This window comes from Lissotriton vulgaris, unplaced genomic scaffold (genome assembly GCF_964263255.1).
Source record: "Lissotriton vulgaris unplaced genomic scaffold, aLisVul1.2 SCAFFOLD_395, whole genome shotgun sequence".
Lineage (NCBI taxonomy): Eukaryota > Metazoa > Chordata > Amphibia > Caudata > Salamandridae > Lissotriton > Lissotriton vulgaris.
Window position 1 is genome coordinate 715,471 of NW_028250002.1, and position 24,684 is coordinate 740,154.

General features: G+C 46.5%; 1 long non-coding RNA gene across 1 annotated transcript in view; it reads left to right on the top strand.

Annotated features, from left to right (window-relative positions):
- LOC147663426 (uncharacterized) overlaps positions 1–24,684 on the top strand; it is a 32,695-nt gene that overhangs the window by 3,413 nt on the left and 4,598 nt on the right. The window lies entirely within an intron of this gene.

Below are 24,684 nucleotides of genomic sequence, written 5' to 3' on the forward strand. Positions count from 1 at the left end.
CATAAAATGTTTAAACTGTGTTCTCGGGGGCATCTAACATAACGATTGTCTATTTTAACTTGTTTTTTAAACTGCAGTCAGTATGTTTTCTCTTAATGGTTTTTAATTGTATTAATATATATGATGAATTTTGTGATTTGTAAATAGTTTTAGTAACTAATACATCTGTTTTTATGCTGTATGCTTTTATGAGTTTTATCTGTCCCTCTTCCTATTGGTTTATGTGCACGTGCTACCCCTGGAATGTTAAGGTGTATTTAAGTGACGTCACTACCCAGCTCGATGAGAAAGACCTGGCGACGCTGCATGGTCATCTTTCCTCTCACAAGCTCTTTCTTCTGGTAAATAATTACCAATTACATATATTCTTCTCGTGTGTCATTATTTGATAACACAACAGCTACCACTAGGTGGCGCCACAACCACTCCTCATTGCAGGCAGCGCCTCTATGGTGTCCATTTAGGGTAGGAAGCAGCCTTGCCATCTCCAACCAACTGCTACCAACCGGCCGTGCTGGTGATCGTAGTTTTCTCTCCCTCTGCGATCTGTTTTCTCATTGTGTGGACAGTCTTTCTCCCCTTGATGCCTGGTCGTCCCTTAGTAGGCAACAAATAGCCACTCAGGGGCCGTCTTCCCTCGCTGTGGCCTCTCGTCCAACCTGCAGTCACATCACTGCCAAGGAAGGCAGGTAAACGGCCTCTACCGCAGAAGGTAGCGGGTTGGGTGATTTTACCTCCGGGTGCAGTTCAGCATTGTCGTGCCACATCAGTAAGGCGCTCCACTCCCTCCCCTCCTCACTGAGACATACAGTGGCAGGCGGTGCAGCTGACGGGCACTCCAGCAAGAAGGGGAGGCGCTATGATTTCAGTTTGGGCCTCCTGCCTGGTCACCTTTTTGATTTCTTCCATTGTTTGATCTCTCCTTGTTTCTTGTTCCAATTCTGCGTTTGTTATGGATGCTGGTGTGTTGTGCTTCAGGATGAAATTCAAGTATTCTTTCGCCATTGTTGTTGTTTCTGTGTTGCGTGGCAATGGATGTCTGGACATATAGTCAGCTGGGTTATGTTCCTTTCCAGGCTTGTGTATTATTTTGAAGTTGTAATCCATCAGCCGTATTCCCCACCTCTCTATTCTTGGTGGTATCTTTGCGTTTGGGTTTCTGTAAATTGTTACTAGAGCTTGGTGATCTGTTACAATTGTGAAAGGCTTCCCGTAGATGAACATGTGGTAGTGTTCACACGCGCACACAACGGCCAGACTTTCCTTCTCCGGTTGAGAGTAAGCTCTCTCAACGTCGGACAAGCTCTTACTTCCGTAAGCAACTATGCATCTCGGCGAGTCTTTTCCTGGTTTGTGTTGCTCCAGTATTGTCCTCAGTCCTACTGGGCTGGCGTCCACCGTTAGTTCTGTACACAGTAGTGGGTCAAAGTATGCTAGATGATCTACCGCTGTTAGCCTCTCTTATTTCTTCGAATGCCGTGCTGCACTCTTTTGTCCATGCAAAAGTTTGTCCCTGTTTCGTCAGCTCCCGCAGTGGTGCGCTCACTGTTGCAAAGTCTTTGATATATCTTGCACAGTAACTGGCAAGTCCAAGAAATGACAGTACTTCTGCTACATCACTTGGTGGTTTCGCTTCTTTCAGAGTGTCGCCCTAGCTCACATTTGTCTTCATTTAATGTGAGGCCAGCCTGTTCTAGTTGGGCACACACCTCTCGCAACGCCTTGTCGTGTTCTTCGTCTGTCTTGCCAAACACTAGGATGTCATCGCTGTAATTGAGAGTAATTTTCACTGGCCTTATCACCTGTCTGATCGTTTCCTGAAATATTTCTGCTGCTGACGATATCCCAAAGCTTAGGCGCTTGTATCAGAATAGACCTAGATGTGTCGAGAAGGTTGTGATATATCTCGACTGTGGATCCAGCTCCAGCTGGTGATATCCCTTACACAAGTCCAACTTTGAGAATCGTCTTGCTCCTGTCAGGCAACTGATCATGTCGTCGAGGTGTGGTCCAGGGTGTCTTTCTCTTTCGATCGCCATGTTTGGTATCCTCATGTCGACACAGATTCTTATTTTCGATGTGTTTTTCTTTGGCACGGCTACTATCGGCGATACCCACGGCGTTGGTCCTTCTGCCGGCTCGATGATGTCTTGTTTCAACAGCGCATTTATTTCTTCCTCTACTTGAGGTTGCAGGTGTATTGGTACTCGCCGGTGATGCTGAGCTACTGGTTTCTTTGTTTCGTCGATGTGCAACGTTATTTGTCGCCCTTTTAGCTTCCACAGGCCTTTCAGTAGCTTTGGATATTCTTTCAAGATGTTTCCTTTTTCTGACATGTTATATGTCATTGCTATCAGGCCCATTATTTGTGCTGTTACATTGCTCAGTAGGCAGGGTGCTGGAATATCTCCTTTCAGTACATGAATCTCTTCTCTGAGTGTTTGGTTTTTATATGTTATATCTTCAGTGAATTTCCCCAAAATTGTTACTGGTTTCCTTGAGCCCCAAGTGAACACTTCAACCCTTGATGGTCTCAGCACCGGTTTTATTTCCATTCTCTCATATTCTGACGCACACATGATGTTGCATGTGGCGCCACTGTCAAGCACGAACTGTGCTTTATGTGGTCTGACTTCTATTGTCACTGATTCCATTTTTTTGATTGCTTTCTTGTCTACCAGACGAATGCTTTCTTCTCCTGTGTCTTCTTGAGTGGACATGAGGTACAGTCGCTCCACTTTTTCTTCTTCTTCCTCGCCTCCTGATTCTATTGACGAGCCCCTGTTTGCTGTTTCGATGTGTCTGACGTGCCTGCTTGTCGTCATCCACTGCCTGTTTGGTCTTCCTCTGTCATTTCTGAATTATGTCCCTTGACACACACTGGCAAAATGATTGCTTCTGTTACATTTTTTTACACATCTGTCCAAATACTGGGCAGGCGCCCTTGTGAGGAAATTCTAAACCACATCGGTAGCATTGTGGCCCTTGTTGTTTCTTCGTTGTGTTGTCGCGTTGTCCCTTTTTCCAGGTGCTGGTGCGACTGTTATCTGTCATGCGGTGTGCTTGTTCGATCCTCCGTTCCATCTGCTTTGATTGTATCTTTGCTCTTGCTTTTGCCCTTGCTAGCGACAGGATGTTTTCCAGCGATGTTGGTTCTTTCAATATTCTGGTGCGGAATTCAGTGTCGCGACATCCTTCAATTATCAGCAGGCGAATTGCTTGCTCGTTGTCATACTTGTCAAATTCGCAGTGCGTTACCAATTTTCTCAGTCGTGTCGCAAAGTCATCCAATGATTCATCGTCATGTTGGAAAGCTGTGGTGAACGTGTATCTTTCAAAGTCTATGTTCCTTTGAGGGTCGAATTTGCTTGTTAGGCACTTGATGAGCTTTTTGTATGTTGATGTCTCTCCTGCCGGTAGTGTCACTAGCAGTTCATCCACGTCGTCACCCACGAGGTTTAGGAACAGTCCTAGCTTCTTTTCTTCTAGTACGTCAGTGGCCTCCATGTATCCCTCGAACCTAGCGATCCATCGCTCCCATCTTATTCCTACTTGTGGTTCTGATAGATTGAACGGTAGTGGTCTGCGATATTGGGCGCTTGGCCGTGGTTCTGCCATCTTTTTCTTACAGTTCTTTTGTTATTACTTTGTAAATGCTCTTTGTGGCGCTTATTTCTTTATTGTGGCTCTTTCTGGTCTTTTCTTTTATTTATTTTCTTATTTGAGCCTCTCTTTGCTCTTTATTTTGTTATTCAGCTTCTTTTGCCACCTTTCCTGATCTTTTTGTGGTTCTTTTTGGCTCTTTTCGACCTTTTTTCCCTTCGCCTGACCTTAAAATGGCCGCTGACGTTTCCTGTGCTCCCATTGGCTCCCTCGCCTGACTTCAAGATGGCCGCTGATGGTCTCGTGAGACTTCGCAGCCAATCAGTGCTTCGCCTGATTTCAAAATGGCCGCCAGCAATTCCTGTGCTCCTATTGGCTCTCTCGCCTGACTTGCAAATGGCCGCCGAGACTCTCGCGAGAGCTCGCGCCAATTTGTATTCCTTCGCGCTTCTTTCTCTGGCGCTTACCCAATGCAGGCGATTTCATCGTCGCAGCAGCCGGGGTGGGCTCCCGCGTCGCTGCTGTCCTTAATTTCGTTCTTTGGCCACTATGTTCTTCTTCTCGGCACCAGTCCAGGGTGGGCTCCTGGCTTGTTCACGACGTGGTCGATCCGGCACGCGTGGTTTCTTTATTTCTTCCTTCGTCGCCAGTTGTGGTATCGTGCAGGGTCCCCCCACAGATGACAGGACACGGTGCAGGCGATTTCAGGTATCTTTATTTCGTATCTCACATGAGCTTGTATTGGTGCTTCCTTCCCTGCCTCTTGCTTCCTGTGGTCTGTGCTTTGTCCCCCTGACCGGATGTGGTGTCCGGTGTCTGTCCCCCCAAGTCTGTGGCCCTGTGGGTCCTAGAGCCCATGTTCTCTGGTCACGACACTTACTGGACACAACGGATCAGCACCAGCCTTCGCATGCACGTGTTATCTTGCGAACCCTTCTTCCCTGCTTGCTAACGTCACCAGGCGGATGAGCGATTTCCTCATGCCTCACTTTCATTCCACCAATGTTTTACAGGCACTGAATCAGGCATGCTAGTGCCTGGAGAAGCTGCAGTATGGAGACATTTCACCTTGGCACGGAACAAGGCCTACACCCTCACAGGCGGGTACCACAGTCCCTGACCTACTGCTGACATGCAGCGCAGTGTCCTCCACGATATTGTGGGCTGTGTCGTGCTCTTTTCACTTTTGAGGCAGCTCTGTGGATTGAAGCTTCTCCCTTGGTTACGGGGTTCTGCCGGCGCTGTGGGGTTTCGCTTTATGCGCTCCTTTTACACATCCCCTCCACTCATTGCTGCCCACTGCCAACTTCTGAGCTCAGTCAGCTCACCTTCTTCCCAGTGGTCCTATGTTGCCTTTTAGGGGTCATGGCAGGCAGGCAACTGCATTACATGGAGGCTGGATGCTGTCCTCTTCACTCATAGTGTGGCCGTTGCGCTGGCAACCGCTGCAGGGGTGCCGTGGGCATCGGCTGCACTTCCCCTCATGATTTAGTACCAAACTGGTGACAGCTCACAAGGGGCTCATCGCAATTGTAATGGTTAGAGCCCTAGGCCCTCATGCAGCTACAATAATGACGCAGACACATAGTCATATGGTCTGGAACTGGCCCATGGCACGTGCTCCCGGCCCCTTTTATTAGCAGGGTCACCTGACCAGTGACACCTGTGATAGATGGATGTGCGGTGAGTGTGGAAGCTAGCCCTCAAGGAGTGGCTGGTGGAAATGCATATTGTAGAAACACTAGATCGTGACCAGCCGGTTACTAGAACCTCCTGGCCTTTTACTTCAGATTTAATTTCTGCGGCTCACCATTGAAATCACAATTGGTGTCTATACCAATAAGATCACAATAAATAGGAATAACTTCCTCTTTCGAGGACTACGTTACTCAGATATTCTATTTCATATTACTATTAGACGTCATACCTTTCCAGCCCTCTCTAAAGCCAACAGCTATGCAATTAAGATGCCACACATTACCATCACTTAACAACGCATAATTATGCATGACTTTAACAACCTCTTATGGTTTAAAAGAAAAATGAGTCTCTTCCTTAAACACTTTCCCCGTTTTTTTTTTCTCTGACCAATTTTAATTCTACATGCCTTGGTATTGTTCCTTTCATCATATCTTGTGTAACCCTCACAAGCTTTCTTAATTCTATTCCTATTGTCTTCAGTAGGCTAGTAATTGATTTATGATTTATATTTTCACTTTGGATTACATTTTGTCCTAGGATTACGTAATTTTATAATCTCAAATGGTGTTAACCCTGTGCCCTAGTTAACAGTTATTCTATGGATCCACATGGTCTTTGCAACCTTTGCCTTCCAATTAAAAGTACACTTAATGACCACCTGGACAGCACCTTTCAATTTGAGATGATTAAATCTTTCAAGCATCCCATTGCCACAAGGATTATGTAAAGATTTGGTCCTATGCTTAATTCATGTACTTTCCAAATATTACATAGTTTGTGCAAAGAAAATAAAATACCATTATCACACAGCAGGCATACCTTATTCCATGTACACACTCTCCCAAAAACTCAACACTTAATCAATGTTGCTCTAGCTACAATCTGAATAACTGGGTAATTTGAGAAGTATTAGTCAAAGGAAAAACCTACCTTTGAGTAACGGCAACAGGTCCCTTGTCTTCTGCAATGCATACTCAAGGATTATTGAGATAAATATTTTCATACATGAGCAGTTTCAAGGCTTTCCAAGTTTATCAGCCATCAAACACTATGTACACTCTCTCACATAGGTGCTGGAAGTAGGGGTGTTGGAGGTGCTTTAGCACCCCCAAAATAACAATTCTGGAGTTCGGAAGGTGACTGAACAATAAAGATGGCTTTAATTTTGTTTTTATCTTTATGCATTTGTAGTGCAATTCAAAGACAGAGGTCAAAAGTCTGGCTTTGTCGTCTGAAAAATTGCTACTTATTCTTTTACTATGGAGACTGGTGTTTATTTTTTCTTTTTCTAGCTGTAAAGTTAGGGCATTTTGTAAGGTAAACCATCTTTGAAAATATTGCTGGGTTTCAGAGTGAAAGGAAAGGCTGTAGAATGTAATTTATTTTTAACACACAACATTTAAATACTTTCAAAAGACAAAGGAGACCGTGGAAACTTCTTAATTATAGCACCTAACCCAAATCACCCCCAGAATTCTAAATCGCCCTGGGTAGTTTGTATGGGCGAAGTGTGTGCACACTGGTTAACATCCACTGTCACAGTGATAGTTCATCCAAGAACTCAGTAAATTAATAAATAAACGCAAAGGTGCACCACACAATTCCAGAAATATAGTGTCAATGATCACAGACGTAGGTTTTCTTAGTTGTGATTTTCTTTATTCCAAAAAAAGGGTGTTCAATCAAAACACGGGTATTCGCAGCCGACGCGTTTCGTCCTCAAGGGACTTCTTCAGGGCAAATTCTTTTGAGTATATATAGTCATTGTAATCGGTGGGAAATTTCTTTGTGGATGAGCGTTTCCGAATTATCTCTTAATTGGTAGTATTAGGAAGCCACAAAATCGTATGTGCATGCAAACAAGTAGTCAGAATGTGAATCGTCTTCAAGAATTTCGCAAGATTTCTATGAATAGTCCTCTTTGGTTATAATATAGATTAGTGTTCAGAGGAGGATGGGCAGAAAAATAATTGTTCCATCAGGGATGACTCTTGATAAAGTTTTAGATTCCCCGCATCCTCCTTCTTCGTACCGCACCACGCGAAGAACGGCTTCCTTCCCGGAATAGGGCGCAAAAGGCTTATATATATATATATAAATACTTGTAAATGAACTGTACAAATACTTCAAAATATATCAGCGGGTAGGAAGCCAGACATTATTCTGTAGTTTTTTTAAACTCTGAAGTGTAATGAAAAAAAGATGGGAATTGGACTAAAACCATCAAGACACTTAGGCCCTCATTACGATTTTGGTCGGAGTTGCTTCCGACTGACACTGTTTTGTGGAAGGAACCACCCGAACATAGGTCGACAGATCCGACAGCACAATTAGGCATGTGTAGTCGCAAACTTCCATTTTTCGATGGCTACTTGTGCAGCTGGATGAAACCGCACTCAGCACAAGCCCCCATCAAAAATGGAAGTTTTAAAACATCTCGGCACCATGTGGCCAAATGCAGAGGACCAGGGGGAAGGGGGCCCTGCTAACCCTCAAAGTCAGTTTCTGACAGGGGGAAGGGGCCCTGCTAGCCCCCAAAGTCAGTTTCCGACAGCCGATCCATGTTGGAAAGGCTGGCATGGATTGGCATAAAAGTTCCTGCGCTGTTCTCTTTTGGCTTTATACCTATTATTCATTTCGACCATTCATTTTCTGTATTTCATCATAAGGCCCAAAACTTCTTGCGCAGTTCCTTTTTTTTTTGGCTTTATACCTGTGATTCATTTAGAGTCTTCATACACCGTTACAGTAGCCATGTAGTTTTATTATATCTCTAGAAGTAACATGACGGGTTCAGACTATTTAGACAAGACTGCGCAATTGTTGCTTTGCTGGTCCTGAATAGGAAGTAGAACATCAATAACTCTGCTCTAGGTCTATACCACAATTATCTGCAAACATACATCTGTACATTTGGTCTTTATTGGTCTTTATTTGGTTTTATGTCACCCACTGCTGGTTTTACCTTGGTAAACCTACACTTACATCATGGCCGCCACGTAAACCAACCAGCTTTGGAATCAAACATGTGATTTGTCACATGACTGCCATCTGACTATTTCTAAACCATTTCCAAGCGTTGCGGTGGGATCAAATTATCCGTCTTCCTATACCATGCATGTTGCATCTACCAACATTCGACGTGGTTGACTCGAGGCGTATCGATTACCTCATTGTAGGAGCCCAAGTCAGAGACCTTAATTATCAGGATAGACACAATGGTAAGTCCTGGTTTATACTCATACATAGCCTTTATCGCACCGCATAGTATTCCATCTCATTGCCACGCTGGATTCCATTTTATGCATCGTGATTTTGTTTGTCATTTCTAGCTGTTGTAATTCAGTAGCTTTAACCCGTGTTCCTCTTCGACTTAATGGTATTTTTGCGTTAATTGTTCAGTTGTCACCTCACATTAGCTCTAATCTCCTTTACCTTAAAGAGTCCGCTTTTTCTATCTAAATGATGGTGCCTATCACAGTTTGAACTGCCTTTGGCTGTTAGCCTTTAAAAGTCTTTGGGCTCTACTGTTAAACGAGAAATATTGACATCTTATTGAGAAATGGATACCTGAATTTTTGGCAAATAACCTGGGGAGCGCACCCCTAGACGTAGTGTGGGACACATTAAAAGCTGGTATCAGGGGTGAAACGCTGCGCTTCTCAATAAGGAATAACAAAGCTGCCAAACAAAAGATAGCCGAATTACAGGGGAAACTGACAGAGGCCGAGGGGGATCTTGTAAGAGCTACTGAAGGGGGTATAAACATAGAAACGGCATCACAAAAGATTGCCATCGCAAAAAAATAGATTAACGGAGATATTTGCAGAAAAAGCAATTTGTAAAGCCACGATCCAAAAAGAAAAAGTATACGAACTAAGCGAGCAAATAGGGCACCACCTCGCCACTCGCATGAGACAAGAAAACATGGCTAACATAATTAAAGAGATTAAAGACTGTAACAACGTTCTCAAGCAAGACCCGTAGGAGATCAGATCAGAATTTCAAAAATATTACCAAGCTCTATATAAAGAAACCAATAAAGACCAAGAACTTATTGACATATATTTAGAGGCACAACGGGGTCTGCCACTGCACCCTAGTACAACGCCTCAGCAACATCGGGATCCAAGAGAAGGCACTCGAGTGGATCATCTCCTTCCTCGCCGGAAGAACCCAGAGCGTCCGCCTCTCCCCGTTCAGATCCGAGGCCACGGAAGTCATCTGCGGCGTACCCCAAGGATCCTCACTCAGCCCCACGCTGTTCAACATCTACATGAGCCCCCTTGCGGCCATCGCACGCCAACACAACCTCAACATCATCTCCTACGCCGACGACACCCAGCTGATCCTCTCCCTCACCAACGACCCCAGCACTGCCAGAACCAACCTACAACAAGGGATGAAAGACGTAGCTGAGTGGATGATGAACAGCCGCCTGAAACTGAACTCAGACAAGACTGAAGTCCTCATCCTGGGATCTTCGCCCTCCGCCCGGGACGCCTCCTGGTGGCCCCCTGCCCTAGGCAACGCACCCAAACCGACAGACCACGCACGCAACCTGGGCTTCATCCTGGACTCCTCCCTCTCCATGACCAGACAAGTCAACGCCGTCTCCTCGTCATGCTTCAACATCCTCCGCATGCTACGTAAGATCTTCCGGTGGATCCCCACAGAAACCAAGAAGACGGTCACCCAGGCGCTCGTCACCAGCCGCCTGGACTATGGCAACGCCCTCTATGCCGGAACCACAGCCAAACTTCAGAAGAGACTCCAACGCATCCAGAATGCCTTTGCACGCCTCATCCTGGACATCCCCCGACACAGCCACATCTCCGAACACCTGAGAAACCTGCACTGGTTCCCCGTCAACAAGAGAATCACGTTCCGACTCCTCACCCACGCACACAAAGCTCTCCACAACTAAGGCCCAAGATACCTCAACAACCGCCTGACCTTCTACACTCCCACCCGCCAGCTACGATCGACCATCCACGCCCTCGCCGCCGTCCCCCGCATCTGAAGAGTCACAACGGGAGGAAGATCCTTCTCCTACCTGGCTGCCAAGACGTGGAACTCCCTCCCCATCCACCTCCGCCTGACCCAAGCCCACCTCTCCTTCAGGAAGCAACTCAAGACCTGGCTGTTCGAGCGGTAGCGGACCCCCTTCCCCCAGCGCCTTGAGACCCTACGGGTGAGTAGCGCGCTATACACATGCTTTGATTGATTGATTGAGAGCAGGTAACGGCACCTCAATTGTCATACACCAACCAAGCTAATTTAGCGACCACACCGCAGTGGTTGGAAATTCTGCTGTCCATCAACAGGGAAGGCAGCTGGACTGGATGGAATACCCGCCGAATTCTATATCAGATTTTATAAGTCACTAAAGAATGTGCTAACTGACTTAATGACCGAAGTATTCCAAGGGGGGAACCACCAAAATCATGGGCACGGGCTAAAATTGTAGTGTTTCAAAAAAAAAACAAAGATCCAACTAAACTGGGATCCTATCGCCCAATCACCCTAATCAATTGTGACTCAAAAATTTACGCTAAATTGTTAGCCTGTCGACTTGCTCCGATTATTCACAAGATCATATCAGCCCGACAACATGGATTCATCCCCGGCAGATCCACGACGGATCACGTACAAAGGGTCATCACACTCTTTGACATAGAGGAAGTCGCAGGAGACCCTACTGCGCTTATACTCTTGGACGCAGAGAAGGCGTGCGATAGGGTCTCCTGGCAATATCTATGGACGGCCATGTCAAAGAGTGGGATCGGAGATCGATTCATTAACGCTGCACGTAGATTGTACCATAACCCAGAAGCAGTCGTTATGATAAATGGCGGACTGTCAAATAAGATAGATGTGACTAGAGGGACAAGGCAGGGGTGCCCGTGCTCCCCGTTATTGTTCGCGATATTTATCGATCCGTTCATCCGCAAACTGGAGACTAATCAGGATATATTGCCTATTAAGACATCAAATGGATTAACAAAGACTCTAGCATATGCGGATGATATCGCGATCGTTACCAGTGATCCTCATGTGGCCATCAAAATGATGGAAAAAGAGGCTTCCCTCTTTGGCGCGATCTCAGGATATAAACTAAATCAGGGTAAAACGCAGATAATTATCAATAAAAAAATTAATTACAGAAATGAAAGGATCTTCAGGAACGCTGTATATCTAGGCGTTAAAATCACATTGAATCTAGACGAATTAGTCAAGATCAATATAGACCCACTCTTGAAAGAAACAACACGAAATCTTAGCAAATTAGACAACCTCCATCTAACCCTAATAGGCAGATGCAATGTGATCAAAATGATTTATCTCCCGAAATTTTTGTATTTTTTCCGCACTATCTGCCTAAACTTTGATCAACACATATTCAAGGCAATAGACAACACATTTTTTTCTTTCTTTTTTTTTGGAAAACCTTTATTGTAGCATTCAATAAAAATACAAGCATGGGCCTACAACCGCAGGGGCCGGCCGCTAAACAAAATTAAGACCCACTATATCACGGTACGACACAGCTCATCAGCTGACAACCCTGAGGTCCGGCAGCAATCCAGGATAGAACTTGTATTAGAACGAACAACTAAGTCACAGGATGAGACAGAGGTTTTATTTTATATTATCTAAAGAAACGGATCAGGTGCCATACAATCAAACCGAAGAATACGGGGGACAGGTCAAGAGACATGATATGCACGTAGAAACAGCTATAATGGAACTTTGGCGCCAAAGCATATGGATCGGTGTAAACAACAATACAATATACATTCTATGTTAAGAGCCAGTTCTCAGGGCCTGCCCACCCGGGAATCAGGATAACGTAAGAAGCATGAGCACTAAATACAAGTACACGATAAAAATCAGAATGATTCCCAATCTATACTGATCCTGTAAGGAAGAAAAAGGGAAGGAAGAAAAAGCCCATAGAAATAAAAAAAAAGGCAAAATAAACCCCCCCACCAAACCCTACCCTGCACCCCTGTGGATGGCTGCAGCCTAACCCCACTAGCAGCGGTGAGGTTCCGTGACAATTGTAAGTGGTGTTTTCGACTCACACGAATATGGTCGAGTCTAGTATCTATGAACCGCAAATGACGAGTTTAGCAAGTGTGCGCAGTTTCGCTGTGCTAACTTAAACCGTTCGTTTGCTATGTGGGTTTGTCATCTGTACCCACGGGTTCCATCTTAGATACGGCATCCATTTTTGTCTCTTGCCCTCAAGTAGCCAGCGAACGGACGCTGTCCGCTTCGCGACCCTGGGACTCCCAAGATATTTGCGGAAGACACATGTTCTTTGAAAGTGTCTTTATGACGAGGGGGATGCTACTGTAAGGCAGATGGCGCCGCTCGAGGCTCATCTTGCCGCACGGGCTTATTGTCTCAGCCGTGCATCTCATTAGGCACGTCCCTTTGATGCCTGTATCTCGTGCTTCTCGACACTCCCCTTTTACACCCTTTCCGATCTCCCCACTGTTTCCGTCTTCCTCTGCACCTGTCTTCGTTCCTGTTTCGATCTACTTTACTGCTGATTGGAATTTGCTAATGGTGGGAAGATGGGTTTTTACAGTTGGGAACCGCCAAATGTTTCCGCACTCATGTTCCGGATCTTGTGTGTTTCAAAGTGATCTAAGCGACCCCTCTGAGAGCGACTTGTGGGAACCAGGTTGTAAACTATTGTGTATCATGTTATCCTATGGGTAGAAACTGTATAAAAGGAGCGATCCACAAATACAATTTGAAGCAGTCTCCCCGAACTACACTCGATGTACTTCCTGTGACTTCTGTGTTCCCTGCAGTAAATAAACCTTGACTCTTTGACGCCGAAGGAAGTGTCCCGTGTCTCTGTGATTTGTACGCCGGAGCAGGTTACCCACGAAGGTTTCAGGTGTTGTGCCCTGGCACCGCTGGGTCCAAAGAACCCAGTCCTTCAGTTGGCGCCCAACGTGGGGCTGCATCAGTGGTACCGGTCCAAGCCTGACGATCGTGAGGAACTTCGTGTGAAATCTCCGAGGGAAGGTGCACCCCGCTTCATCGATCCTGTTGTCGAAATAAGTGGCCCGAAGACTTTTCCCGCGAAGATTCCCGCCTCCTAACGGCTGCGACGGACTGCTACCCTGACTGTAGACCTGTTTTGGCGCCTGGCGTAGACCTTGGTATAGCGAGACGATTGACGGGCCTTCCTGAGGACGCCATTGATCTTTGAGTTAAGTATTTGTGGGTCGCTCCCAGAGTTCTTGGTTGTAGACACTTTAGCGAGTGTCTTTGTTGTAAACACTTTAGCAAGTGTTTTTGTTGTAGACACTTTAGCGGGTGTCTTTGTTGTACACGCTGTGTGAGTGTTTTTGTCGGTGACACTTTGCTAGCGTACTTTGTTGTTGTTGTATTTGTTTGACGACTGCAGCCGCCAAAGACCGAGGGTTTTGTTCTTGCTGGGACTTGGTAAATCCCGTAACCCTTGAAGTTTGTGAAACTCGGCTAGTGTGCAAGATGCCTGGTCGCAGTACTTTGTTCAGTTGCTTTAGACCTTGTGGTGCGGATTCCCTGCTGGAGGACTCGTGTCCGATACCTCCGGTTGGAACTCCTACATATGACTTATATAGCAAACATGGGCTAGGCCCGATTGCTTTTAACGATTATTGGATCAAATATACAAAGAAAGACGGCGATCTTCGTTGGCCACCTCACGGTAGCTTCGAAGCGTCGATCTTAGATAATTTGGAAATAAAGTTGTTCGAACGTAAATCAAGGCCGGCCATGTTTGATGCCTTTCGGTTCTGGCGCAAAGAAGCCCGACAGAAAGAGATCAGACAAAATAAGCGTAGTCAGCGAGATACTGTTGCTACTATAGTGAAGAAAGCTGAGCAGTTTCAGCGTGATAAGGAGGATAAGGATAAGGAAGTGTTTGAGAGATTACAGCGTATGTCCATAGACAAATGCTATCCTGTTTTGTCTACGGAGTCGGATAAGAAGGAAGAGGCAGTTGAGGATTCTTTAATGTCCTATCTTATGAAGTCGCCACCTCCGTACGTACAGGGTACCGCAGCTCCTGTGGTCCCTGCCGTACCTGTTCCACCAGTTCCTCAACCTGCACCCGCTCTTCCGACTGTTCCTGCTCCTGTGCCTGTGTCTATTCCTACTGCTCCTCCGCTTCCACATACTCCTACTCACGCTACTGCTCCTGTGTTGTTAACCCCTGTTGTTGCTAATGTCTCTACTCCTTCTCTTGTTAGTCCTGTGTCTTACTCTTCTCCCTCTACTCGTAATCGTGATTCTCCCCTTGCGACAAACTTCTTTCAGTCGCTCGGACCTGTTTTTGGGTCTGCTGGTTCTGATGGCCCACAGAGACGTAGCCAGCTTCCTGGTAATAGAGAACGTGTTGCGCTATACAATATGGCGATGGGTTGGATGATAAACCCTGTTAGAAATCCACCTCGTGTTGTCCTCGAAACGTTTGATCAGTTCAACATACCTACTCAGAGATATGTGTTTGATGAAATGTGCAAGTTCTTACATGATCAGATAGCGGCTGTTGCGCCTGACGAGGTGCTGACCGCCCTGTCTAATCTTCGGCTTCAGTTCGCAACTGGACTGATAGTCGATACTAATGTCCGACGTGCTATTGAACGGTTGCTATCTCTTCGTCCCGCTCCTATTCCTCATGCATTGTTCGTTGAGGACATTGAACAACGAGATGGGTCTGGCCAATATCCTATGCGAGAAGTTCCGCCAGTTTGGGTACCCGCTGATAATACCAATGCTAATGCTCCAATACCAGCACATTTCCAGAGAGTGTGGATACACCTCCCTTGGAAACGATCGGAAGTGCTTCAGGTGAAACAAACTTTGCCTGATCCTCGCAAAAATCCTGCGGGGTATTACAAAGAATTATCGCAGCTCGTAGACGCTACGATAATGAATCTGGCCGATATCGACATGTTGTTTGGCAATGTCGTACCGCAACCGGTATGGGCCAAGATTCGTCACCAAGATCATGCGAATGAATTAGGTGGTGATTGGGCTGCCATTACAGCGGCAGACGCTGGACAAGTGGCTGCTACTAAACCCGATCAGTTGATTGAACTTCTTCCCCAGCGAATCATTACGTTAATGAAAACGCTTATGCCAGCTATGAGGGTAAATTGGGACAAGTTGTCAGCCTGTAAGCAGAAGAAAGATGAGAGTGTTTCAGACTTCTTTACGAGGTTCGAGGAAACATTCGTCGATCATAGTGGGCAGGATATGGGTACTGAGGGTGGACAAAGGCTGTTTGTGGATAAATTTGTATCGAACTTATTGCCCGACTTGTGCAATAAATTGAAGAATTCAGAAAGTGCGTGGGCCGTTTCTACCTCAGCTCAGATTCTGGCTACGGCACAATATTACGAAAATAGAGAAAAAGAGGAAAATGACCGTGCCGATAAAAAGACGAAAGAGCTGAAAACTAAAGTGTTGTTACAACAAGCATATCCGCCGCGTTCTAATCAGAATGCGCCTCAGCAGAATAGATCGCAGTCGCAATCGAATCGATCGCAGCCGCGTAATGATTCATCTTTTCAGAGATCTTCGTTGGGGTACAACCAATGTGCTTATTGTAGACAGGAGGGACACATTAAATTTGATTGTCCTGCTTTAAATGACCGTAGTGGTGGTAATTCGTCTAGAGGAGGTCGTGGTGGTTCACAGAACGCATCACGTGGTAGAGGTCGTGGTGCTCAGAACGACCGTTCTGATAACTCGTCAAATTCTAATAATTGTTTCGACCAACGTGGATCATCGCAAGGACGATCTGCGCAGTACAATGTAGACGATTATTACGTCGATCAGGGAACTGACGATAGTAATTACTAGGACAGCCGAAGACAAGGAGAGGGAGTGGTATCAGTTCCGGTTGATCAGAGAGGGCCTTACGTCGCAGTTGCTACATCGGGCGTCGTTGAGCCTTTTCTGTTGGACACTGGTGCAGCGAAAAGTTCTATCATGCATTCGAAACTCCCTGGCGCACCTTTGTCTGGCTTAACAAATGTTTCCGTTGGATTCTCTGGCGCCCCCGTTAGCAATCCAGTTTCGCGCCCTTTGCCCCTTAAAATTGGGCCTCGCGAGCTCGAAGCTCCGTTGATTTTAACCACTGGTTGTGGTGAAAATCTTTTGGGTCTGGATTTGCTTAAACGCTTGTATGCGACTTTGTATTGTTCTCCTGCGGGTGTAAAGCTTACGTTAGGAGAGAGGGTAGTCTCTCCCATGTATTTGTCCCTCGACAAGCTTCCACCGGAATTGAGTTCTCTTCCTGCATCTTTGTGGGCGACGGGTCCAAACGACGTGGGCCTACTTGATATCTCCCCTTATGTTGTTCAGTTGAAATCGAATGTGCGATTGCCACGTATTCCCCAATATCGTATCTCCCTGGATGGTGAACGAGCTTTGTTAGCGATCATCTATGATTTGATCGAGAAAGATGTCATTGAAGAAACTCGGGGAAACGTGTGCAATAGTCCTGTACTGCCCATTCTTAAACGTACTGATCCTACCGAACCGCCTGTTTATCGTTTTGTTATTGATTTACGGGAGGTGAATAAAATTGTGGTTCCTCAATTCCCTGTTGTGCCTGACATTACGGCGCTACTGACTCTGATTCCAGCTACGGCTTCATGGTTTTCGGTGATTGATTTGAAAAATGCGTTTTTCAGCATCCCGATTGCCGAAGAGAGCAGGGACCTTTTCGGTTTCTCTCTTGGTGGACGTAGCTTCCGGTTCAAACGCGCTCCTCAGGGCTACTGTGAAAGTCCATCGATTTACAGTCAAGCTTTGAAGGGTCAACTAGATGCGTTTAGGTTGCCGGTTGGTGCGGCTTTAATCCAATACGTCGACGACTTATTGGTGGCTGCTGATACTCAGGACATTTGCAAAATTGCTACAGTGTCGTTGCTGCAACATCTCTGTGAGTTAAATCACAAGGTGTCACCTTCTAAACTCCAATATTGTTGTCAAGAAGTAACCTATCTAGGTCACTTATTGTCAAAGGAGGGAAGGAGATTGACCCCAGAGAGAATTGCAGCGATTGCGCGCATGGCTGTGCCACAAACCCAAAGAGATGTGCGTGCCTTTCTAGGTATCACATCGTACTGCAGGCAGTGGATTCCTAATTTTTCATTGCTAGCGAAACCATTGGTGGCTCTTACGTGCAAGGATGTTTCGACTCCTTTACCATGGACGGAAGAATGTCAGAAACGTTTTTCTGAATTACGTGATTCATTGTGTTCGGCCCCTGTGTTAGGTACCCCTGATTACAGCAAGCCGTTCACGTTATATGTTCACGAGAGGGAAGGTTGTGCGTTGAGTGTCTTAACGCAACCTTTTGGTGGTAGGCAACGTCCATGTGCATATTTTTCCTCGACCTTAGACCCAGTGGCTAGAGCATTGCCGAGTTGTTTGAGAGCAACTGCGGCAGCTGCGGTCTCCATCCGACAATCAGCAGGATTGGTCATGGATAATATGCTTACGGTGATGGTTCCGCATGCAGTCGATACTCTTTTGAACCGTACGAAAACTCAGCACTTGACGAGTGCGAGGTTATCTGGGTACGAATTGACGCTCTTGGCAAGCCACATTCAGATAAAACGTTGTAATGTCCTAAATCCGGCAACTTTGTTACCAATTAGTGCAGAGTCAGATGCAGTAACAGAACATGACTGCTACTTGCGTACAGAGGAGGAAACAAAAGGTCGTGTGGACCTTAAAAACACCCCATTGGAAGACCCGGATGGCACCCTGTATGTGGATGGGTCATGTTTTAAATTGCCGAATGGTGATGTGACTACTGCTTATGCTGTGGTGACATTGAATACTGTTGTTGAGACTGCGAGATTGAGTCAGAATTCTGCCCAAGCTGCAGAGCTGATCGCTCTTACTAGAGCATGTGTATTAGCAAAAGGTAAACGTGTGAATGTGTACACCGATAGTCAGTATGCTTTCGGTGTAGCGCATAGTTTCGGACGATTGTGGCGAGAACGTGGTTTCTTGACGTCACATGGCACGAAAATACAGCATGGCCAGCTTGTGAACGATCTTTTGGATGCATTGACTTTGCCTGCTCAAGTTGCAATTGTTAAATGTAGTGCGCATCGTAAGGTGACGGATGATGTTGGTCGTGGTAATGCGTTTGCAGATGAGATTGCTAAGGAGACTGCCCGGAACCTTAGCACTCGAATGTATGTGACGAATTCGGTTAGGTGGCCTACAGAATCAAGTATGTGTGAGAATACTATAGAGAGTGTGAAAGCAATTCAGAATGAGGCCACCGACACTGAAAAGATGAAGTGGAAAGAAAGTACGGGAAGGTTGGATGTGAATGGTTGCTGGATTGATTTGTCAGATCAGAAAAGATGGATGTTGCCTGATGCGTATGTACTGGCCGTTGTGCAAATGGCACATGGGTTAGCACATATTAGCGCGAAAGGTATTTGCAAGTTGTTGGCTGATGTGTGGAAGAATGATGGAATTACTAAGTGTGCTGAACGTTTGGTGAAGAATTGTATGGTGTGTATAATGTACAATCCTGGCAAAGGAACCCCAACTCCCCCTGGCAGTTTTGCTCCTCCTTCGTATCCCTTTGAGGTGATCCAATTGGACTTCATCCATATGGAGCGATGCAATAACCTGAAATACGTTTTGGTTGTGGTTTGCGCATTCTCCCGATGGATCGAGGCCTATCCCCTCAAAGATAATACTGCTTTGTCTACTGCGAAAATCCTACTGAAGGAATACTTTCCTCGGTATGGAATGCCTAGAGTCGTGTGGTCAGATAACGGAAGTGAGTTTGTTGGAAGTGTGATGAGGAGTGTGTGTAAGGGCCTTGGAATTAATCAGAAATTCCATAGCGCCAATCATCCCCAGTCAGCTGGATTGGTTGAAGGGTACAATGGCACCCTTAAACTGAAATTAGCGAAGATTCAAGCTACGACTGGACTTTCGTGGCCTGACGCTTTGCCTCTAGCATTACTGTCAACTAGGGCGACTGTACACTCCCGAATAGGGCTTAGTCCCTATGAAATAGTGTTCGGCCGTCCTGCGAATGTGTGGGGGGTTCCTAGGCCAGGTATATTCGTTGATCTTGAGTACCCGATGTTGATTGACTACTTACATGACTTGACTGCTAAACTGAGGTTAATTCATCAACAGGTTTACGACGCCTTGCCGACGCAGACGGAGGGTCCAGGCCACCAGCTCCAGCCTGGTGATTGGGTTGTCACCCGAAATTTTTCGCGCAAGAAGAATCTGGACCCCCGCTTTGTTGGACCTCACCAGGTGCTTTTGGCCACGAGGACTGCCGTTCGTCTTGAGGGACGGAAGAACTGGGTACATGCTACCCATTGTAAGCGAGTCCCTATTCCTTTGCCGGCAGACCCGTGGGTGAGGAAAGGCATTGCGTCAACAGAAGCAGCGACATTGCCGGCGTTTGTACCTTTCAGTGACGCACAACTTGTTGGTGAACACTCAGCGCAGCAGAAAGCCATTGTTGGAACATTGTCAGCAAGAGACTCAAGACCAGACCAACGAACTGATCAGCAGGACGCTGTCTCTTCGACAGATCCTTTGTTCGACGAGCAGACACGTCCTGGGAAACATCGATATTCTTTGCGTTCTCATACTAAGGACAAATAAATTTTTTCCTTGCTTTGCTGAAATTGATAACTGCAATATCTTCGTTTCCCCTGATCAACTGTGAACAATTCGTATCACTGAAAATTGTTTTGTACATATAACAAGATTTTTTTCTTGTATCTTTTTCCTTCCACAGCTGAATTATTGTGCTAAATAAAATACATATTGTGTATTGAGGGCCGTAGGGCCGCGCGCGTACTTCCTTCTGGACAGTAGGTCTTGACGCTAGGTTAAAGGCCGTCGATTCCTAGGAACTCCTGGGAATTGACTATTGCTGCACAGAACGAAGTGCGTCAAGAAACGTTGCGGACGGTCGTAGGGAAATGGCATTTTTGAAGCTGAATGATTTGGAAGGAGCTCAGGCGTATAGAGTCAAACTGCAGAAACTTAGTCGTACTAAATGTTTTGTATTCCAATTGTTTGTATTGTTTTTAACTGCTTCCGCATTTTTGGCGGGTGGGGTGTATTACACTATGTCTTACTTCTTTCTTCCTACCCCTACTCCTACTCCTTACCCTAACATTACTTCTACTGCTTCTCCTCATTCCTTTCATATGTTACCAGAACACGAACAGGCTAGACGTGTAGAATTCCGCAACAATTCCTTTATCCAGCTCCTCCATCAGCATCAGTTAGTGGTTAACACTACTAATTGTTGGGTGTGTGGGTTGATGCCACATACTACGGGTAAGGGAATTCCATATCTGGTGTTACCGTATAGTTCCCAAGGGTCAGCTCGAGCATACCAAACAATGCTTCGAAGCGCACTAGGTTTCCACCCCTCTCCAGAACGTTCCCCCAAACCAGGTCCTACCTCATGGCAGTGGGTGGTATCGATGACAATACAGGATTTGGAAGATGAGATCTATGATGCTTATCTCATCCCTAAGGCAGAGGTACAAGCCTATAGGGCACCGAATAAAGGGGAATATAGTACGTTCACTAATGAAAAGCAGCTTAAAAGCTCGTCTCCAATATGGGTCGTACCCCACACTGGTAATCTTTGTCTTGTGGGTCGTGGCTCGCAAGCCTCACTTGGAGTAAGTGCTTGCACTGAAAGTTACGTTCTGTCAATGTCCCCGATCCCTGTGCTTCTGGCTGCCAAGGGTACGTACTTCATCTGTCATGATCGTGCATACACATGGTTGCCCGCAGACTTCATGGGCTCATGTTTTGTTGCAAATCTGTTGCCTCCGACGTTTACTGTAGATGCCGATTACCACAAGACTAGAGTTGTACGAGGCGTAATTAGTGAAGAGGATACTGCCGGTCAAGAGGCAGGAGACTTTTTCAAGGGTTTCCTCCCGTTTTGGGGACCTATGGTTAATAGTAGGAACCTGAGACATTTGACTCGAGTGGTAGAATCGACAGCTAACATTACTGCCAGTGCCCTTGGTAATATCACCACAGAACTTCAGGCGGAGAGACTTATGACATTACAAAACCGTATGGTTTTAGATGTTGTCTTAGCAGATCGCGGTGGGGTATGTAAAGTGATCCATTCGAGCTGTTGCATTTTCATTCCAGATAATGCTCCTACTGTCTATCAAGCCATCTCGAAGTTGCACAAGATCTCCGAATCCATACACGTGGATGTAGGGGATTGGACGCTACTTGGTTGGTTTTGGGGCCTGGTGTCGACTTGGGGTTGGAAGATTCTGACGATCATCGGGGTTGTGGTAGTGTTCCTGTTCACGTGTTGCCTTTGTGTGCAGTGTGGTCCTGCCTTATGTGGCCTCTGTGCTACAACGTGTATGAGACAACCATCTGTTACCAAGGGGACTCGGTTGGACAGAGCTATGCTACAACGACATCTTGATGGTCTGATGAATATCGAGTATGATTCCGACTAGTGCTTGCCTACATGAGGGCAAAAGGAGCGTCTGAGGTTCCGTGACAATTGTAAGTGGTGTTTTCGACTCACACGAATATGGTCGAGTCTAGTATCTATGAACCGCAAATGACGAGTTTAGCAAGTGTGCGCAGTTTCGCTGTGCTAACTTAAACCGTTCGTTTGCTATGTGGGTTTGTCATCTGTACCCACGGGTTCCATCTTAGATACGGCATCCATTTTTGTCTCTTGCCCTCAAGTAGCCAGCGAACGGACGCTGTCCGCTTCGCGACCCTGGGACTCCCAAGATATTTGCGGAAGACACATGTTCTTTGAAAGTGTCTTTATGACGAGGGGGATGCTACTGTAAGGCAGATGGCGCCGCTCGAGGCTCATCTTGCCGCACGGGCTTATTGTCTCAGCCGTGCATCTCATTAGGCACGTCCCTTTGATGCCTGTATCTCGTGCTTCTCGACACTCCCCTTTTACACCCTTTCCGATCTCCCCACTGTTTCCGTCTTCCTCTGCACCTGTCTTCGTTCCTGTTTCGATCTACTTTACTGCTGATTGGAATTTGCTAATGGTGGGAAGATGGGTTTTTACAGTTGGGAACCGCCAAATGTTTCCGCACTCATGTTCCGGATCTTGTGTGTTTCAAAGTGATCTAAGCGACCCCTCTGAGAGCGACTTGTGGGAACCAGGTTGTAAACTATTGTGTATCATGTTATCCTATGGGTAGAAACTGTATAAAAGGAGCGATCCACAAATACAATTTGAAGCAGTCTCCCCGAACTACACTCGATGTACTTCCTGTGACTTCTGTGTTCCCTGCAGTAAATAAACCTTGACTCTTTGACGCCGAAGGAAGTGTCCCGTGTCTCTGTGATTTGTACGCCGGAGCAGGTTACCCACGAAGGTTTCAGGTGTTGTGCCCTGGCACCGCTGGGTCCAAAGAACCCAGTCCTTCAGTGGGCCTGTCGCCCCAAATAACTAAAACCCTAAAAGTAGGAAAAAGAATGGAGGAGGGCTTATCCGTATGGGCTCCCAGCCCCCTTAGTCCCCCCGCCAGAAACAGCCACCCCCCATCGCAAAAAGACCAATGTATGACAACCCTTATAGGAGAAATTTGGGGGCACCGTGATACACCGCCCAGCCTCGTAAATCAAACAGTTGCAGGTCGAACACCCGTAAAAGCCACTCCAAACCGTCTCAATCTAATTGATATTAACCTTGACCCTTCCGAACGAGCACACAAACCCCCTCTAGCAAGACCGAAAGGCACACAAAGGAGTCATAGAGGAGAAGGAAGTCATCAAGAATCAATCCGTGGCAACTCGTAGACAGTGAGTCCACAAGAACTTCAGACGCAGAAAAACTCTCTCTCCTAGGTGGACAGTCCCAATGTATCTTGCCCCGGAGTCGTAAAGTCACCTAGAAAGGAGAAGACGAACATAAGATTAAAGAAAAGTCCACAACAAAAGTCTCCGGGAGGGGAACGCCTTTCGATACCCCCAAAGTCGATAGTGATGGAAGGTTCGGCGGTACAATCACGACCTCGGGAACACCGTCCTCCAGGGCACCATCCAATGGTTTCAATACTTGCTTCCTCACGGGGTCCTCGCACGGAGTCAAAATGGCCGCGGCTTGAATGGCTGCAGATTGCTGGTCCAACAGTAGCGTGGAAGGGTATACTCAGATGTGAGTCCCTAGCTCATTGCACCATCAGGATTCAAGCAAGCCGGGCCGAAGACGGCTGAAATGCCAGAAACTGGTCCCCGGTAGCTTGTTTCCTTCCCAGTATAAGAATTGGCTTGGTAGTTTGGTCTGCCCTGTTCCCATGATGCACTGGGCCAGGGTCAGACTAATTTGCATATAGCCAAGTTCTGAGCTGGGATGGTGCAGTGAGCTAAAAAACGGTGATGGATCAAGCCCTGATCTTTGGACTGGGTAAGAGTGGTCTGCTTAATTCAGACACTCTGTTCATCACCACCCCCTTTTCTGAATCATTTTTGTCCACCATAAGCGTGGAAGGGTATACTCAGATGTGAGTCCCTATCTCATTGCACCATCAGGATTCAAGCAAGCCGGGCCGAAGACGGCTGAAATGCCAGAAACCGGTCCCCGGTAGCTTGTTTCCTTCCCAGTATAAGAATTGTCTTGGTAGTTTGGTCTGCCCTGTTCCCATGATGCACTGGGCCAGGGTCAGACTAATTTGCATATAGCCAAGTTATGAGCTGGGATGGTGCAGTGAGCTAAAAAACGGTGATGGATCAAGCCCTGATATTTGGACTGGGTACGAGTGGTCTGCTTAATTCAGACACTCTGTTCATCACCACCCCCTTTTCTGAATCATTTTTGTCCACCATAAGCGTGGAAGGGTATACTCAGATGTGAGTCCCTAGCTCATTGCACCATCAGGATTCAAGCAAGCCAGGCCGAAGACGGCTGAAATGCCAGAAACCGGTCCCCGGTAGCTTGTTTCCTTCCCAGTATAAGAATTGGCTTGGTAGTTTGGTCTGCCCTGTTCCCATGATGCACTGGGCCAGGGTCAGACTAATTTGCATATAGCCAAGTTATGAGCTGGGATGGTGCAGTGAGCTTAAAAATGGTGATGGATCAAGCCCTGATCTTTGGACTGGGTAAGAGTGGCCTGCTTAATTCAGACACTCTGTTCATCACCACCCCCTTTTCTGAATCATTTTTGTACACCATAAGCGTGGAAGGGTATTCTCAGATGTGAGTCCCTAGCTCATTGCACCATCAGGATTCGAGCAAGCCGGGCCGAAGACGGCTGAAATGCCAGAAACCGGTCCCCGGTAGCTTGTTTCCTTCCCAGTATAAGAATTGGCTTGGTAGTT